Here is a 20,217-nt window from a genome sequence, read left to right on the forward strand (position 1 = left end):
TGTGTTGAGTCGACTTATATGCATAGTGGATCACCTTGTGCTTTCATGAGTGATCAAATGCTTTGCTTTTCTGATTCCTCCTTGTTGTTTGAATGCTCATTTGAGTTTGCCATAAATCAAAAACATCTTTGAGTGTAATCTTGTATTCACATACTCCCCCTTTTTGATGATGGCAAACCAATAGTCAAAAGCTTTGGTAGTAAGTGACACAGACTCAACAAGGCTCCCCCGTACATCCAGCATCTATCTCTCAACAGGGCAATCTCTTCACAAAGCTCCCCCGTACACTCAGCATCTATCTCCCCCTTTGTCAACATCAAAAAGAGAAAACAGGAGAATAGAAGAGTAACAAGAGAACCATAGATAATAATGCTAGCATGTATAGTATAGTAGGTGAAAGGTAGTTAATGGTAGAATGAGACACATATGTGAGCAGGAGCAGTTTTTATGCATGAGGTCACTATAAGCATGTTAATTGATAGCATATTATAGTATCAATAATATTTTTGGAAGTGAACACCAATTACGTTACCGCTTTTTCAATATGACGCCTGGCTTGATGATGAGCTACCTTTATGCTAAAAATTGTTAGCAAGACAGATAGATATATACATAAAGTAAAGAAATAATATTAAGAGAAAACAAACGTAATTAGCCCAAATTAGAGATATCGAGTATCCCTAATTCCCTACGAATGTTGAAATATTGCTCCGTTGCTAGCGGTTTGGTGAAGATGTCAGCCAATTGCTTCTTGCTTTCTACATGTTCAAAAGTAACGTCTCCTTTCTCTACATGATCTCGTAGAAAGTGATGCCTTATTTCAATATGTTTGGTACGTGAGTGTAAGACAGGATTTTTACTCAAGTTTATGGCGCTTGTGTTGTCGCACATGATCGGTATGTGATCAAGCTTAATACCAAAGTCAAGAAGTTGTTGCTTGAGCCATAATATTTGTGCACAGCAGCTTCCAGCAGCTACATATTCTGCCTCAGCAGTGGATAATGCAACCGATACTTGTTTCTTACTATGCCAACTTATTAATGAGTTTGAGAATAGATGACACGTTCCACTAGTGCTTTTTCTATCGGATTTGCAGCTAGCAAAATCTGAATCGGAGAATCCTACCAAATGACACTCATTTCCTTTTGGATACCATAGACCATATGTAGTAGTTCCACGTAAGTATCGCAGAATTCTTTTGACAGCTTTCAAGTGAGATTCTTTTGGACAAGATTGATATCTTGCACACGTACACACACTAAACATAATGTCTGGTCTTGAGGCAGTAAGATACAATAGTGAACCTATCATACCTCGGTATAATTTCACGTCAACCTCTTTACCTTTCTCATCTTTGTCTAGATTTGTATTTGTTGCCATAGGTGTGTCAATTTCCTTTGCTTCACTCATTCCAAATCTTTTGAGCAGCTCCGTACAATATTTAGTTTGATTCACAAACGTTCCATGACTGAGTTGCTTGATTTGTAGGCCAAGGAAGAAATTTAGCTCACCCATGAGACTCATCTCAAATTCACTCTGCATAAGCTTGGAAAAGTCTTTGACAAGTTTTGCATTAGTGGACCCAAATATAATATCATCTACATAAATTTGGACTAAGAGAATATCCTTATCTTTTCTTTTAATAAAGAGAGTAGTATCAACTTTACCTCTAGAGTACCCTTGACTAAGGAGAAATTTGCTCAAACGTTCGTACCAAGCCCGAGGGGCTTGTTTAAGGCCGTACAGAGCACGTTTCAGCTTATAAACATGAGTTGGATACATGTAATTCTCAAAGCCGGGTGGCTGAGCAACATAGACTTCTTCATTTATATAGCCATTTAGAAAGGCACTCTTAACATCCATTTGGAATAGTTTGAAGTCTTTAGAACAAGCATAAGCAAGTAAGAGGCGAATAGCTTCGAGACGTGCTACAGGAGCGTATGTCTCTTCATAATCAATACCTTCCTCTTGATTATAACCTTGGGCAACTAATCTAGCTTTGTTTCTAGTAATAACACCGTTTTCATCAAGTTTGTTACGAAAAACCCATCTAGTGCCTATTACTTGATGATCTCCCGGATGAGGGACTAAGTCCCAAACATCATTCCGTTTAAATTGGTTTAATTCTTCTTGCATGGCCATTAGCCAATGCTCATCAAGTAATGCATCCTTAGCGTTTTTCGGCTCAACTTGTGAAACAAAAGCAAAATGATGACAGAAGTTACTTATCTTTGAGCGTGTTGTAACGCCCCTTGAGATGTCTCCTATTATATTGTCAATTGGATGGTCTTTCACGTTTGTCCAGACTTTGGGAAGTTCTTCATTGTTTGAGATGCTTTCTTTTTCATTTTCATTGTGAGACTCATCTTTCTCTCTCTCAGCATCTTTCTTTACAATACTTTCATCCTCATCTTCCTTATCCTTGACAATGTCTTCAGTGGATGGACCTGCATCATTAAATGAAAGACCTTTCTCGACATATTTTGCATAAGATTCATCAAAAGAAACGTGTACTGACTCTTCTACTATAAGTAATCTCTTATTATATATTCGATATGCTTTGCTAGATTGTGAGTAACCAAGGAATATGCCCTCATCAGCTTTAGCATCGAATTTGCCAAGATTATCCTTACCATTGTTCAAAACAAAACACTTGCAACCGAATACATGGAGATGAGATACATTTGGTTTTCTACCCTTTAGTAATTCATAGGGAGTTTTGTTCAGTATAGGGCGTATTGTTATCCTATTCAAAACATAACATGCTGTACTAATCGCGTCAGCCCAGAAATACTTTGGTAGATTACCCTCATTCAGCATTGTTCTTGCCAGCTCCTCTAGAACCCGATTTTTACGTTCAACTACTCCATTTTGTTGAGGTGTTCTAGGAGCTGAAAAGTTATGCTCAATTCCATGTTTATCACAGTATTTTTCAAAAAGAGTGTTTTCAAACTCTCCACCGTGATCACTTCGAATTGCAACTATTTTGTTGTTCATTTTGTTTTGACATAATCTTGCAAATTGTGTGAAAGCTGGAAAAGTTTGATCCTTACTAGGTAGAAAGATTGTCCAACAAAATCTCGAGTAATCATCGACAATGACAAAACCATAGGTGTTTCCACCTATGCTTTTAGTCCTTGAAGGGCCAAAGAGATCCATGTGTAGTAGTTCAAGAGGGCGTGATGTTGAGACCACATTCTTTGATTTAAAAGAGATTTTTGTTTGCTTTCCCTTTTGACACGCATCACATAGATGATCTTTTGAAAACTTCATCTTAGGTAAGCCGATTACTAAATCTTTTGAGACAACTTTATTAAGTAAGTCAAAATTTATGTGGGCGAGACGTCTATGCCAAAGCCATGAGTCATCGCCTAGAGCAACTAGACACTTGGTACTAGACTTAGATACTTCATCCAAGTTTAACATGTAGATGTTGTTTACTCTTAAGCCCTTAAACATAATGTCTCTTTTCTTAGTATGTTCTATTGTGCATCCAGAATTTGTAAACATTACTTTGAAATCTTTGTCGCACAATTGACTTATACTTAAAAGATTATGTTTAAGACCTTCTACTAGCAGCACATCAGTTATAGTAGTGGTAGAAGGGTTACCTACACTTCCTTTACCAAGTATGGCTCCCCGATTGTTATCTCCATAGGTGACATACCCCTTTTTCTTTGCTTGAAACTCAACAAAAAGAGATAGGTCTCCAGTCATGTGTCTTGAACATCCACTATCAAGGAACCACAACCTTTCGGCAATGTCAAGACACTTTTCCTGCAGGATTAATTTAAGGAGGGAGGTCCCCAATTTTCATTGGGTCCTTGGTAGTGAGTACACAATTTGTTGCACTTAGGCAACCATTGAAATACTCCTTTAGGAACTAAAATTCTCCTAAATTTGCATTTTTCAATGGTATGTCCCTTTTTGCAACAATAATGACAGGTAATATGATGAGAATATGGAGTTTTGCTAGTTGATACTTTTGGTACAAAAGTGTATTTACTATATAAAGGAGTATACGATCTTTTGAACTTGTTTGGATCAACCGCAAAAGTCACTTTTGGTTGTAGAGCCTTGTCTAACTTGGCTTTTAGATCTCTCACTTCTTTTTGCCAAATGTGACATGTCTCACAACCAAACCATGATGTGGGATCTATTTCAACTTTATCCTTTTGAATGTCTAGCATAGATTGTTTTAAAGCTTCCATATCCTTTTCGGTTTTCTCAATTTTTGATTCAAGATATGAAAATATTTTCTTATTTGAGGCCAAAAGTTTGAAAGCTTTAATTGCATCTCTATGTAATTCTTCAAAAGCAAGTTTTAGTTGAGAATGAGATACCTTATCTACGAGTTCAGGTTTAAGATGACTTACAGCTTTCTTTTTCTTGTTTTGATGAGCCATGAAACATAGGTTTGCTGATTCTTCTTCATCGCTTGATGAGCTTTCACTAGATGAATCACTTTCCCATGCTATGTAAGCTCTTTTAGATTTGTTATGACCTTTGCTTTGGTTCTTCTCCTTTTCTTTCTTAAGGTATGGACAATCCGGTTTGTAGTGACCGGCTTTCCCACAATTGAAGCAAAGACCTTTGATCTTTCCTTTGTTGTCGTCATCTTGTTTGAACATGTTTGATTGCTTTCTATAGTTGATCAAGCCTTTGTCGGAATGTTTTGCTCCATTTTTCTTTAGATATTTGTTGTATCTTCGCACAAACAGTCCCATTTCCTCATCATCGGAGTCTTCGTCATCACTTGTGTCACTATCCTTTGGCTCTCGTTTTGAGGTCTTGGAGCTCGAAGCTTTTAGAGCTATTGACTTCTTCTCTACCTCTTTCTCCATGTTCTTTTCTTTCTTTGTCCTCTTCTCATGCATGTCAAGGCATTTAAGATGCTGGTCATGTTCCTCTAGTTTACCAAAAAGAGTGGTAATGTCTAAAGTGTTGAGATCATTTGCTTCCTTAATTGCTGTAACTTTGGGTTGCCATTCCCTGTTCAAACACCTTAAGATTTTGTTAGTAGCAACTGCATTGGAAACAGGTCTATCAAGAGAATTTAATCGATTTTTCAGGTGAACGAATCTTTTCTGCATACTTTCGATGGTTTCACCATCTTCCATGTGAAAAAGTTCGAACTCTTGAGTTAGCGTATTGATCCTAGCTAGTTTGACATCATCCGTTCCCTCGTGGGCAACTTGCAATGTGTCCCACATAGCTTTAGCTGATCTACAATGGGAAACGCGATAGTATTCATCAACTCCTAGAGCTGAGATTAGAATGTTTCTCGCTTTCCAATCGTATGCATATTTCTTTTCATCTTCAGCATTCCAAGTATCTTCTGGTTTTGGAACAACTGCACCAGCTGCATTTGTCATGGTGATCTGGAAAGGACCATTGACAATAGCTGTCCAGATGTTCCTATCAATTGCATTGATATGGACACACATACAATCCTTCCAATAGCCGTAGTTTTCGCCGTTGAAAACTGGAGCTCTATTATGAGCCCCTTTAGGTCCAGAAGCCATCTTTCCAATAAGTGTTTCACGTAGCACGGAATAAACCAGAGCTCTTGATGCCACTTGTTAGACGCTGGCCTATAGATCTAGAGGGGGGGTGAATAGATCTCTCTAAGTTTTTACAGATTTTTCTACAGACTCGAGCGAAAGCGGTTCTGAATCGACTTGCGTCTATTCTGGACCGCTATTGCAAAGGTCGTATGTGTTTCAAAAACCAAAGAGTGAGTGGAATTGATGGTGAAGTAATATGATAGCTTAACCAATACGTTTAACCACTGAAATCCAATTAACTTCTAGATTGACAACTTTGATTTGCAATGCAGTAAGATTGGATTAAGCAAAAACACAAACACTTGGTGATACGTTCAAATTGATAGTGATTCAAGTTGTGGTGAATTGTGATGTTTGTGCAGTACCTTAATTCACAATTTTAACACTTGAATCGTTGATCAATTTTGCACTTATAACCAATTATGAACAGAAAGTAAAAGAGAAAGTAAAAGCGACAAGAACACGATATTTGTTTAGGCAGTTCGTCGATCGTCCTCGCTACGACTACGTCTGCCCCCAATTCCAAATTGAAATTGGGTAATCTTTCATTAATGTTGAAAGTAGTATATACAAAGAAGATAACAAAGCGATAAACGATAAACCAATTATGTCGATCCTTTGAATCTTCTTCCCCCTTAATCTTGAGCAAGATCAAGGTTATCCAAGAGCTTCACTTCGATTCCCTTCTGCAGTGTCTTGATTCCTTGAACTCCCCGTTCCTCAATCGTTACACTCAGCCGAATCCTCAATGAACGCCTCTTGATAAAAACCCCCAAGAACCACCCGTCGTGGAGGACAAAACCCGCAGATTTTATTCACCAACAAACCCCACAAACCTTCACCCACTAGGAATCTTCAATTCCGTTCCATGGACGTTATCGAACTCATCACTAACCCGCAACGCAAGAATGATTATGTGTAATTGTGTTGGAGATGATGAAGAACGAAGATGAGAAGCGTTTGTGTATCTTTCAGTCGTTGGTGTTGCTTGAATAATTACCCTTGCACAATATATATGATTGCATAACAGTTAGAACCAAGAAAAACTGATTTTTGAACTTTCTTGATCAGTTAGGTCGACCACTTGTAGTGCTTAGGTCGACCTAACAGAGCTTGCAGAATTTTGCTCCCAGTTAGGTCGACCTGTTGAAGGAGTAGGTCGACCAGAATCCTCTTCTGATGCATTCTGGGGACATTTTCACAGATTAGGTCGACCTAGTTGCCATGTAGGTCGACCTAGCAGACTGATATGAAGATTTCTTCATTTTGAGTCGACCTAAATGGTCTGTGAGTCGACCTAGCAGAGGTATATGGATTTTCCTTCATTTTAGGTCGACCTAGGTTGACAGTAGGTCGACCTAACTGCTGATTTTCTGCATTTTTCATGTCCAGCTTGTGTTGAGTCGACTTATATGCATAGTGGATCACCTTGTGCTTTCATGAGTGATCAAATGCTTTGCTTTTCTGATTCCTCCTTGTTGTTTGAATGCTCATTTGAGTTTGCCATAAATCAAAAACATCTTTGAGCGTAATCTTGTATTCACAAGCTAGACTTTTCTTATATGATAGATATCAAATTTATTGGTGTTTATTTTTCTTTAATATATTAAATATTCTAGAGTTAAGAGGCACAATAAGTTCAAGGAATATTATTATACATAAATGTTATTATGACAATTTAAAATATGATAGTGACATTGACTTTAAAATTAATTTAATGACATGATATATTACTAACAAAATATCAGAATATATAAAAGAAAAACCAACATTTATGTATATCAATAAAGCACCTTAAATTATCTTTTATACCAATATTAATAATAAATAATTACTATTGACTAATATAATTACCAAATATTTGATTGAACATTAATAATGTGTCAAACCACAATAATATTCTCTCCTTAAATACATATCAAATTTACACCATTTAAATTAAATACAAACCAAATTTTTTAATGAATTTGAAAATCAATTTCCGCTTTCAAATCTTTGTTCCCAACAAAAGCTTCTTTTTCTTCCTTCCAACAAAAACACAAAAACTAAATAAGTATTTTCCATAAGAAACAATGTAATAAAAACCAATGAAAAAAAGTAAATAATAAAATAATTTTAAAATTCTACCGATTAATTCTCCTTTTGATAAAAAAAACTGCAACCATAACCAAAACTAAATCAAACATTAAAAAAATTAAAAATTGATTTTGCCAGCTTTCGAATTTGATTTCTTTTTTCTAATCCTTGATAAAATAGCAGTCATGGACATCTTCAAAATGTTTCAATATTTTTAGTTGTAAGGCTCATAAATAAAACAACAATGGTCCCTTAACTGCACCCCAAGGTCCATTCTGATCCCTTATCTTTAAAAAGTGTCAAAGTGATCCTTTAATTGTTCAAAAAGGTCCACGTTAGTCCTTTCCGTCCAATTTTTGTTAGCGGCGTCAATTTTTCCAAGCTGACATCTGACGTGGCGTTGAGTCATATTATTGTTATTATTATTATTATTATTATTATTATTACTATTATTATTATTATTATTATTATTATTACTCTTTCTCTACGCTCTCTTTCCCTCTACATTTTAAAACACACTCTCTGCAATTAAAAGACCACCCTTGCCCAGAAAACCCATGAATATTCGTCCCCTACCTTTAGCCACTTTTAATAGATTTCCAGAAATCTAAACAACACTTCAAATTCGAGAAGAACAAACACCAACCTCAACTTAAATCACATCCCAAACACGAATATCAAGTCAAATTAAACGAAAACAACAAGAAATTTCCAGATCGAAACTACCAAAAACAGAACCCTAATCTCACTACCTTGTCAAAAACAGGATGAAACCTAGAGGCTCTAACACCAAACCAATTCGAAATCGTCCTCTAAACACGATTCTCCACTCGAAACTCAACATGAACCGATGAAACTGAGATATCGAAACTCTCAAAAGCAAAACCATAAAACCTGTCTTCGTCCTCATACCTCACACTGCTTCGCCGACTCATTCTCATTTCACTGCCAATATATTCTAACCTCATCATCGTCTTTACTCACTCGTTCATGTCAAATACTGGTTCGGTTTGTGTTTGTTAGGATTTTCGAGTTCCGTATCTTAATTTCAGTAAGATTTCGTTTCAATTTTTTTTTCTGTTTTTGTGTATTTGATGTTGAATATTGTGCGGTGATGATACTATTATGGACTAGAGTTTCTGATTTGGGAATCTTCACCCACAATTTGATTACAATCCCTTGGTTGTCTGAGCACTCTTAATTTTTCCCATTTTCATTTTCTGTTTTTTACGTTATATTTTATTTATTATTTAATAATTTTGATGATTAATAAGGCTTATGATGATAATATAGTTTAATCTTAGCGGGTTTCAGTGAGATTTTTAATCAAGATCTGATTGTTACACACACTGAGGCCTTTTTTTCCCATCAAAATTAATGATACCATCAAAATAATAATAATATGACTTAGCACCACGTCAGATGCCAACATGGAAAAGTTGACGCCGTTAGCAAAAATTAGACGAAAAGGACTAACATGGACCTTTTTGAACAATTAAATGACCACTTTGACACTTTTTAAAGATAAGGGATCAAAAAATGATATTTTGCCATAAATATTTAAATAAGGAAATCAAATACCCCTCAAATTTCAAAATGTTAATTTTTATAAATTAATAGACATATTAAATTCAAATCATATTAAAATGTTTAATTTTCTAGAAAAATATTTAATTTGTACTATATCAATTATATATTATAATCAATAATATATATATATATATATATATATATATATATATATATATATATTTACTAAAACTTAACATAACTAATATATTTATAATAAGGACGGATATTTTTCTAGTTTATTTTAATTTAAAAAACAAATTTTTTAAAATAACAAAAATTAAGATAAAATTAAACTTCACCATAAATAAAATAAAATAAATAATGAAACCAAGTCAGCCCCTAAAATGTTGATTGACCCAAAGACTAATTCATTCCAAAACCTAACTGTATAAGTTTAACCCAATCGAGTCGGGTCGGGCAATCCATCAACTGAAACTGAACGCTTCGCCGCTAGTGAACTCTTTTTAGGGTTTATACTTTTATTGCGCCTATATAAGTCCTGCGTTCTGTACCATTCCATCATAACATAAATTAGGGTTTCGCAGCTCCCATTCAAACCCTACCCACTCCCCTAAATCAGCGTGAGTTTTTCAATTTTGCTTCAATTTTCAAGTTATACGCATGTCGCAACCCCGGGCTTCTCCGATTTATCACTGACGTGAAAGCCCCATTGCACATGCTAAATCGATGCCATTCGTGTTGCAGTTCATCTCGAAATTCCACGATAGATCTGTGTCAAAGTAATGGCAACATCTGTTAATTTACAATTTTAAATCGTTTATAATGTTTTCTCGATTAATTTTTATTTCTGAATTTGCCTCGTTAACTCTTCAGCTTGTTTTCGAACGTAGATCTGTTCGGTGGATTTTAAGCTAGTCCTAGAGGCACTAAGTGAAACGCGGTCGTTTTCGCTTTGAGGATTTTGGATCTTTCGTATCCATCCTCTGAAAACAATCTTTACATTATAAATATTTTACTTTTAATTGTTAGCTATGAAGATGAAAATTCAGCTTTATGCCAGTTCTGCTTCTGAAAAATCGTGATTGTTAGAGCTGTTAAAAATTCTGAGCTTCTTTAGTACTTGTTAATTTTGTTAATTGAATTGTTGAAATAAGTCAAATTTTTAATTGAGTTGCGATTTTGCCGATGATGATTTAATCCAATTGTTTGAGTTGTTGTGGAGCCAAGATCCTGTTTACAGGGTGAACCTACTTGGTGAAGCTACATTCATATGATATTAATGGATTTAACTGAGGCAAACTATCCATTGCGATTTTTATTTGAATTTATTTTTTTGTTACTTTTGTTTTTGTAATTCGCTTTATTGATGAGTTTCACTATACTCTGTGTATACTTTGATTTGTTCAGGGTCTGAAAAACTCAAATATTGTTGTGTTGTCATCAGCTTCATCTCTAGTTTTGGCAACGAGTTGGGAGTTAAATAACGGCACTAAATTGTTATGGTTTTTGATATCTTACATTTTTAATTGGCATGATGCAACCCCGGGCTTCTCTGAATTATTGATGACGTGAAAGCCCCATTGCTCGTGCTAAATTGATGCTATTCGTGTTGCAGATCATTCTCAGAAGCTCTATGTTTGATACTGTGTCAAAGTAATAGCTATATTGTTTACATGTTATTAAAATTTTTGATTCTATGTCGAAGTAATAGCTATGTAATTTACAAAATTTTATCTTGTTTACTCATTTTAGTTTTGTTGAGTGCATATAAACTAAATAATTCAATTCAACCAGGACGATGTTGACCTGAAGCGCTTTAAATCCATGCCTTTAAGGAGACAACATTTAAGGAGACACGTTGTCGGGTGATTTAAGAAAAATTGAGAAACTATGAAGTCTTTAAATCCATGTCTTTAAGAAGACATGTTATCCGGTGATCTAAGAAAGACATAATTGTGAAACTCTGAAGGCTTTGAATTCCACCCCTTTAAGAAGACATAAAAGAGAAACTCTTGAGGAAAGCTACTCCCCAATTGAAATTAATGATAATGAAATTGGCAAACCTAATTGCCTCCCCTAAACAAAAATTACGGTTATACAAGATATATAAATAAGATCCCTTATTTATATAAGAACAACTTAATATTTAACATGAAACTATACTTAAAATAAATAAATTACACTTATCCTTGAGTTGGAGAAAGAAAAAAGGGAAACTTTTCACCTATTTGTTTTAAAGAATGCCAATTTGAAAAAGTTCAAATGATGTTAGATTTTACATTATATTTTGTGAAAGAGAATACATAATTTGCTTTGATATATTCTTAAAACTGAATGGTGATGTAATAGATTCCTAAAATAAGACTAATCATCTGTCCACATTATTTATTCATTCCCATATAAAAGAAGATTGAATATATGTAATGAGAAATGCTAGTTTTATACTCAAATGGTTAAATTGGATAGGTGTAGAAATCTGGTGTAACTATCACATGTAAATCATGATAATCATGATAATCCGTTGATGCATGATTTACACATAGGAGTGAAAAACCATTAGGAGCAACTTTTGGGGAAGTTTAATTTGGAAGAAATTCGAGCTACTTTCAATCCAATTAGGTAAGGGCGGGGTTCGAATTTTATAATCGGGATTATGATGGTCGATATGTGGGATTGGGGTTTTTATGCATTTTAACTATGATGGGTTGAATTGTAGTGTTTGATTTTGATGAGCTCGAGTGTATTTGATGGAATTGTATTGAATAAAAATTGTACATGTTGCTGTTGTTGGCATTGTATCGTGGTAGAATTTATGTTGATATAGGGTGTGATTTGAATTAATGAACTGAAACTGGAAAATAATGTTAGGAATTTGGGTGGAAAAATAAGGATGTACGATACTGTATTGAATAAAATACACAGGTAGAAGAAGCGAAGTTAGAGACGACCGTCTCTCATTTAAGAGAAGAGAAAGTGGCTCCACAGCCCTTGGAGGGTGGACGTCCCTTAGCCATAGAGTGGGCGCCCAACTTCTCATCCTTTTCTTTTTTTCCTCACGTGTTGGTAGAGTTGTAAAAATGGGCCAGTCCATCGTGCCCGAAAAAAGTTAGGGCCTGAGCCTTGTTTTTTGAGCTCATTTACTTCCGGGCCTTTTTTAGCCCGACCCGAAAAAGCCCTAAGAAATATGGGCTAGCCCGCCGGCCCGATTTTTTTTTAAATATAATTATAAATTCTAACTCATAAAAAAGTTAAACAAAAGAAAAAATTTAATTGAGCCAAGATTCCCCCAGGTTAATATCAGTCCAATTGAAATTGGCTCTAACTCAATCAGCCCACGTATCACACAAACACAAAAACAAAGCACACATCACACATCACATTATCACTCATCTCAATTAAAACCTAATTTTACTATCGTGAGAACAGAGAGGAAGCGGCTGCCGGCTGGATGCTGCGCTGGTGATGTCGATCGGAAGAAGCGGCTGGTGATCGAATCTTCAGTGGCTGGTGTCGTCTTCTTTCGTCAAGTCCCTTCTTCAAGTGCTTTCTTCAAGTTCTTCAAGACTTCAAGTGCTTTTTATTTGCCGTCCTTTCTTCAAGTGAGTTTCTGGTTTCATTTCAACACCGACTGGTGCGTGTGTTTTTCAAGTTTCTTCAAGTGAGTTTTTTATTTCTTCAAGTGAATGAATTTTTTAAAGTGCTATATACTGTTTTTTTCTGGTTTTATTTACTGTTTTTTAAAGTGATTGAATACAGTGCTATATACTATTTTTTTTAAAGTTTATCGTAAGACATCACCAGCCCTGATTGAGTTTGTTATATACAGTGCTATATACAATACAATGCTATATCCTATTTGCAAATGTTGTTAGAAATGTTTTTTTATTGATCTGAAACTGATGTTTGCTGTTGTTTTTGTGTTGACTTACATGCAGGGATTATAGTTTGTGTATACTATAATCATGGAAATTAATAGTGATAGTGAGATTAATGCTAGGCAAGTTAAGGCAACTCCACCTGTACCATTATTTTCTCCGTCTAATGTAATTGATCTTGATGACACTGAGATTAACCAAGAAGAGTCTTCTGAACCAACTACCAAAAAACAAAAGGCCCTTACGTCTGAAGTGTGGAAACATTTTTTAAAGGTTGGGAATGTGGATGGTAAAGAGAAATGTAAATGTAAGGGTTGTGGAAGATTCTTAAGTTGTGCTGCTACTAATGGAACTTCTCATTTGACTCGTCATGTTAACATTTGTAGGCTTATTTCAAAATTTTATGATGTGGGTGATATGATACTTGATGCTGAAGGAAGATTGAGAAAGAAGAAGTTTGATCCTAAGGTTAATCGTGATATCTTGGTTGAAATGATAATTACACATAATCTACCTTTTAACTTTGTTAAGTATAGTGTTTTTAGGAAATATCAAAAATGGTTGAATGATGATTGTACCTTTGTTACTAGAAATACTGTTTCACGTGATGTTATGAAATGTTATGAGGAAGAGAAACAAAAGCTTAAGTTACAGTTGACTCAAATTAGAGGGAGAGTTTGTTTGACTTCTGATTGTTGGACTGCATGCACTAATGAGGGTTATATTTCTTTAACTGCTCATTACATTGATGGGAATTGGAAGTTGCAACATAAGATTTTAGCATTTGCTCACATGACACCTCCACATACCGGTCGAGAATTAGCATTGAAGGTGTTGGATATGTTAAGTGATTGGGGTATAGAGAAGAAAGTTTTTTCCATCACTTTGGACAATGCCTCTGCAAATGATAACGTACAAAGATTCTTGAAAGAACACTTAGAATTATCAAATAGCTTGTTATTTAAGGGAAAGTTCTTTCATATTCGTTGTTGTGCACATATTTTGAATCTCATTGTTCAAGATGGATTGAAGGTAGTTGCTGATGCATTGCATAAAATTAGACAAAGTGTGACTTATGTAAAGGTAACCGAAAGTAGAACACTATAATTTTATGAATGTGTTAGTAATGTTGGTGAAATTGATACTACAATTGGATTAAGATCCGATTGTGTTACTAGATGGAACTCCACTTTCAGAACATTCAGAGCTTCTGCTTCTTGCTTCCCTTGGACAGCTTCAGAGCTTTGAATTTCTTCTTGAATCATATCATGCTTGATTGTATCAGAACATTCTTGAATGTATTAGAGCATCTTCAGAGCATCTTAACATCCTGAAATGTTTCAGAACAAACTAGACAACAAAAGTCAGAGCATGAATGAATCAGAACATTCTTTTAAGAAAAAACATGTATCAGAGCAATGCTAAAAACAATATCAGAGCAAACTCTGGTAAGTTCTTAAACAGAATGTGTATCAGAACATATGAGGGATAAGAATGTATTAGAGCATATTCTTCCACGAGAATATCAGAACATTCTTCCTTCTTGCTTCTGATCTTGAAGCTTCACAGCACTAAGCTTGCTTCAAATTCCAAGAACATGCTTCTTTCTTGAATAGCATATTCCTCATGTATTTGCTTCTTATGCCAATCCTGCAAAGATATTCTCAAGGACATAGAACTTGCAAATATCGTTAGAAATGTTGAGACTTAATCCCAGCAACTGATAATATAAATCAAATCAATTATCATGTTTCTCCCCCTTTTTGTCATAACATCAAAAAGCATTTAAAAGATTCAGATGAAAAACAATATGAGAGAAGAGAATAATATTTCATTGATTCAACAAAATATCAGAAGATACAAGAGGGATAGAAAGCAGATGCAAGGAAACAGATGCAAAAACAAAAGAAAACATCTAAGACCAAGAGACTACGACTAGCCTAGCTTAGAAACTAGTTTGGTCAGAAGGTTTTGAATCTCAGAAGTGCTTTCAGACTGCTTCTTCATAAAGGTTCTGAATTCCTTATGAGTTTCCTCATGCTTATCCAGACGAGAAGCAAGATCAGCTTGGCTCTGTTGAAGAGCCTTGATAGTGTTCACCAGAACAGAAGGTTCAGCAGAAGAAGCTTCACAACTATCGTTCAAGGGAATAACATTCTCAACAGCAGCATCAATCATGAGAACATCATCTTGATTTTCCTGAACAGGAAGTTTCTCAGCAGGATGATTCTCAGCATCTTGATTCTCAACATCAGCTTCTGACACAGAAGCATCTTCAGCATATTCTGGAGCAGGGATATCAGAATCAAAAGTTTCAAGAGACTTAAGGATCTCAGCCAAATTCCTTGGAGGAGTAGGAGCAGCAACTTCTGATGGGTATTCAACTTCTGGATATACCATATCTGGTGCTTTCTCTGAGGGATTATCCCTTAGCCAGTTGAATAGGAACTGAAAGTCTCCAGTCAGAACATGACAACTAGGCTTCCATACAACCATAGCAAGAGGCTGAACTTTCTCAAGTTCATCAACAAACTCTTTCTCTTCAAGGCAGTGCCTGCTTTTGAGAGAACATAACCAGAATTCTTCAAAGGACCTGAGAGTCTTAAGATGACCTGGAGCCTCTGCTTCACATGCCTTCTGAAGCTTCAAAAACTCAGAGTTCATCTTTCTTTTGAAAAGATTCCAGAGATTTCTTAAAGCAACATCATCCATATTTGTGTTGAACAAGATGTGCAGAAGACATTTTGTTTTGAAAACTTGAAGATGGAAGCATGAATTCACTCTGAGATTCGGTTTAGAAACTAGGGTTTATGCAAAGACGAGAAAGAGAGAGAGAAACGAAGGAGACAATGAATGAAGAGAGAGAATGTAAAGAGATGAAATGTTATGGAGATGTGTTTATATAGAGACGGATTTGAAAAGAAATGCAATACGTGTCTGAATGAACAAGGTTTCAGAATGAAAAAGAAATGCATTTAATGAAAAGTGACGTTAGGAGAGATAACATAGTATTTGAAATGATTTGCACAGTTACCTAGGGTGGCGTCTCCTCAACTGCACGCGTGCTTGTCCAAATAGAGTGAACATGTGTTCAACATCTGGAAAGCTAGTGACTGCTGTTTTGCTTTAAAAGAACTTCTGAATCAACTTAGATAATGAAATGTTAGTAATAACAGAATCAGAACTTCTAATTGATTAGTATCAGAACTTCTTATAAGAAGATAAAACAGAATCATTTCAGAACTAATCCATACATCAGAACTTCTCATCTTCTCATTTTGGGCATAAATCCATACTGATATTCTTCAGAATGAACTTAAACCTATCTTCAGCAAGGGGTTTTGTAAAGATATCAGCCCATTGATGGTCTGTATCAACAAAGTTCAAAGATAGAACACCCTTCTGAACATAGTCCCTAATGAAATGATGTTTGATCTCAATATGTTTAGCTTTGGAATGTAAGATAGGATTCTTAGATAAACATATAGCAGAAGTATTATCACAGAAGATAGGAATTTTACTCTCATAAATATGATAATCTTCTAGCTGACTCTTCATCCAGAGCATCTGTGTGCTACAACCAGCAACAACAACATATTCTGCTTCTGTTGTTGAGAGGGCAATGGTAGCTTGCTTCTTGCTGTACCAGGAGATCAGATGACTTCTAAGAAATTGACAACTTCCATAAGTACTCTTTCTTTCAATTCTATCTCCAGCGTAATCAGCATCACAATATCCTACTAAGTTGTACTCTTTAGATCTTCTGTAGACTAAACCAACATTAGTAGTACCTTTCAGATACCTCAGAATTCTCTTAACAGCTGTTAAGTGAGATTCTCTAGGATCTGATTGGAATCTTGCACACAGACAAACACTGAATAAAATATCAGGTCTGGAAGCAGTAAGATATAAAAGATATCCAATCATACCTCTGTACAACTTCTGATCTACCTTCTTACTTACCCCATACTTACCTAAGATACACGTTGGATGCATAGGAGTCTTTGCTTCTTTGCTTTCAGAAAGATTAAACTTCTTTAGAAGTTCTTTCACATACTTGGTTTGGTGAACATATGTTCCTTCTGATGTTTGATTGATCTGGATCCCAAGGAAGTACTTGAGTTCTCCCATCATGCTCATTTTAAACTCAGCCTGCATAGACTTAGCAAACTCCTTTCCAAGTGTAGCATTAATGTTCCAAATATAATATCATCAACATAAATTTGGCAAATAAGAAGATCCTTTTTAATGGTTTTACAAAAGAGAGTAGTATCCACTTTTCCTCTAGTGAAACCATTATCCAGAAGGAAAGAACTTAATCGTTCATACCAAGCTCTAGGAGCTTGCTTCAATCTGTATAATGATTTCTTTAGTTTAAAAACATGATTTGGAGACTTAGAGTCTTCAAAACCAGGAGGTTGGTGGACATAGACTTCCTCATCTATATAACCATTTAAGAAGGCACTCTTAACATCCATCTGATATAGAGTGATGTTATATTGAGTGGAAAAAGAAATCAATAAACGAATAGATTCTAACCTGGCCAATGGTGCAAAGGTTTCTGTATAGTCTATACCTTCTTGCTGACTATAACCCTGAGCAACCAGTCTGGATTTGTTTCTTACAACTTCTCCCTTTTCGCTTAGCTTGTTTCTGAAGACCCACTTTGTACCAATGATGTTAAATCCTTTTGGTCTAGGAACAAGATCCCATACATCATTCCTTGTAAACTGATTTAGTTCTTCTTGCATGGCAATTATCCAGTCTGCATCTTCTAGAGCTTGATCAACAGAAGTTGGCTCGATCAAAGAAACAAGACCTAATTGGCATTCTGCATTGTTCTTAAGGAATGCTCTTGTTCTGATAGGGTCATCCTTCTTTCCAATAATGACATCTTCTGAGTGAGCAGATGTGAGTCTAGAAGATCTTCTGACTATTGGCTCTTCAGAAATTCGGAGATTCTCTAAAGATGCAGCAACTTGATCTTCTGATCCTTTGCTTCTGAGATCTTCAGCTTCTGATACTTTGCTTCTTGGTTCTTCAGCTTCTGAAATTGAGATATCTATATCTGCAAAATTCTCAAACTGCTTTGGCTTTTCAAGACCAAGCTTATCATCAAATCTGATATTGATTGATTCTTCTACAACCAATGTTTCAGTATTGTATACTCTGTAGCCTTTAGAGCGTTCAGAATATCCAAGAAGGAAACCCTTCTGTGCCTTAGAATCAAACTTATCAAGATGATCTTTAGTATTCAGAATGAAACAAACACATCCAAAAGGATGAAAATATGGAATGTTGGGCTTTCTGTTCTTCCACAATTCATAAGGAGTCTTATTAAGAATAGGTCTTATAGAGATTCTATTCTGAATATAACATGCAGTGTTTATTGCTTCTGCCCAGAAATGCTTAGCCATATTGGTTTCATTGATCATGGTTCTGGCCATTTCTTGTAGAGTCCTATTCTTTCGCTCTACAACTCCATTTTGCTGTGGAGTTCTAAGGCAAGAGAAATCATGGACAATACCATTTTATTTGAACAACTCCTCAAAGAATCTGTTCTCAAATTCGCCACCATGATCACTTCTGACCTTTATGATTTTGCACTCCTTCTCAGATTGAATCTGAGTGCAGAATTCAAAGAACACTAAATGAGACTCATCCTTGTGTTTTAAGAACTTTACCCATGTCGAGCGACTATAATCATCTACGATGACTAATCCATATTTCTTCCATCTGACAGATGCTGTTTTGACTGGGCCAAACAGATCAATGTGCAGAAGTTCTAGCGGCCTAGAGGAAGAAACAACATTCTTAGACTTGAATGCAGGTTTGGAAAACTTTCCCTTCTGACATGCTTCGCAAAGAGCATCTGATTTATATTTCTGATTTGGGAGACCTCTGACCAGATTTAGTTTGTTAATTTGAGAAATCTTTCTCAAACTAGCATGGCCTAATATTCTGTGCCATACCCATTGCTCTTCACTAACAGACATAAGACAAGTCACCTTCTGATTCTTAAGATCTTGAAGATCAATCTTGTAAATGTTGTTCTTTCTCTTGCCTGTAAATAGGATTGAGCCATCCTTCTGACTTAAAGCCTTGCAAGACTTTTGATTGAAGATTATGTCATAACCATTGTCACTTAATTGACTTATGGATAACAAGTTATAAGCTAATCCATCTACCAGAAGAACATTAGTTATGTGGTTCCTGAGCCAATTATCCTGCCCTTCTGATCTCCTCCAAACTTAACTTCTCCAGCAGATTTAAGCACCAGGTCTTGGAACATAGACCTTCTTCCCGTCATGTGCCGCGAGCACCCAGAGTCCAGGTACCATGACATGCTTTGCTTTTTCTTCTTTGCTGCCAAGGATATCTGCAACAGAAATTATCTTCTCCTTAGGTACCCACAACTTCTTGGGTCCTTTCTTGTTAGTTTTCCTCAAGTTCTGATTGAACTTGGGTTTAGCATGATAAACAACAGGAGGTACAACATGATATTCCTTAGGTTTAGCAGCATGATATTTTCTAGGTTGTGTCACATGCATCTTAGTGTGTGTAACATGAAAGCTTTTGGCATGTGAGGTGAGCCTAATATCATGGGAGTGGCCATACTTGAACTGATCATACAATGACTTGTATGTGATTTTCATATCATCTACAGGTTCAAGTTTGTATGGGGTATCACCCTCATAGCCAATGCCAACTCTCTTATTTCTAGAAACATCATATATCATAGAAGCAAGATGACTTCTGCCAATACTTCTAGATAAGAACTTTCTAAAGCTCAAGTCATATTCTTTCAGAATATGGTTCAGACTAGGAATAGACTTTTCTGAGTCAGAAGGAGATCCAATATCTTTGGATAATTTTAAAACTTTTTCCTTCAGTTCAGAATTTTCCACTTCCAGCTTCTTAGTTTCAAAATCAAATAGCTTTTTCAACTTTTTGTATTTGATACCAAGATGAGCCTTGAGTTCCAGAAGTTCTGTTAAACTGGAAACTAACTCTTCTCTAGATAGTTCAGAAAATAGCTCTTCAAAATCTGATTCTGATGTAGATTCTGATCCATCATCAACTGTGGCCATCAGTGCAATGTTTGTCTGCTCTCCTTCAGAGTCTGATTCTGATTCTGATGAATCTGAATCATCCCACGTTGCCAT

At 35.6% G+C, this 20,217-nt stretch overlaps 7 non-coding genes across 7 annotated transcripts; all 7 read left to right on the plus strand.

The window, feature by feature from the left end:
* Window positions 1-8,745: 8,745 nt before the first annotated feature.
* On the plus strand, window positions 8,746-8,842 carry LOC131608453 (small nucleolar RNA Z157/R69/R10). Its single transcript, XR_009285713.1, has one exon. It is a non-coding gene; the product is annotated as a small nucleolar RNA Z157/R69/R10 (small nucleolar RNA).
* Window positions 8,843-8,915: 73 nt separating this feature from the next.
* On the plus strand, window positions 8,916-9,001 carry LOC131608458 (small nucleolar RNA R11/Z151). Its single transcript, XR_009285717.1, has one exon. It is a non-coding gene; the product is annotated as a small nucleolar RNA R11/Z151 (small nucleolar RNA).
* An 831-nt stretch (window positions 9,002-9,832) lies between these two features.
* Window positions 9,833-9,970, plus strand: LOC131608512 (small nucleolar RNA snoR134). Its single transcript, XR_009285767.1, has one exon. It is a non-coding gene; the product is annotated as a small nucleolar RNA snoR134 (small nucleolar RNA).
* Window positions 9,971-10,199: 229 nt separating this feature from the next.
* Window positions 10,200-10,290, plus strand: LOC131608434 (small nucleolar RNA Z223). The gene has a single exon (XR_009285695.1). It is a non-coding gene; the product is annotated as a small nucleolar RNA Z223 (small nucleolar RNA).
* A 67-nt stretch (window positions 10,291-10,357) lies between these two features.
* On the plus strand, window positions 10,358-10,472 carry LOC131608442 (small nucleolar RNA Z278). The gene has a single exon (XR_009285702.1). It is a non-coding gene; the product is annotated as a small nucleolar RNA Z278 (small nucleolar RNA).
* A 93-nt stretch (window positions 10,473-10,565) lies between these two features.
* On the plus strand, window positions 10,566-10,673 carry LOC131608480 (small nucleolar RNA snoR97). Its single transcript, XR_009285738.1, has one exon. It is a non-coding gene; the product is annotated as a small nucleolar RNA snoR97 (small nucleolar RNA).
* Window positions 10,674-10,703: 30 nt separating this feature from the next.
* On the plus strand, window positions 10,704-10,844 carry LOC131608513 (small nucleolar RNA snoR134). The gene has a single exon (XR_009285768.1). It is a non-coding gene; the product is annotated as a small nucleolar RNA snoR134 (small nucleolar RNA).
* Window positions 10,845-20,217: the final 9,373 nt, after the last annotated feature.

The sequence above is a fragment of the Vicia villosa genome, linkage group LG5 (genome assembly GCF_029867415.1).
Source record: "Vicia villosa cultivar HV-30 ecotype Madison, WI linkage group LG5, Vvil1.0, whole genome shotgun sequence".
NCBI classification, from domain to species: Eukaryota; Viridiplantae; Streptophyta; class Magnoliopsida; order Fabales; family Fabaceae; genus Vicia; species Vicia villosa.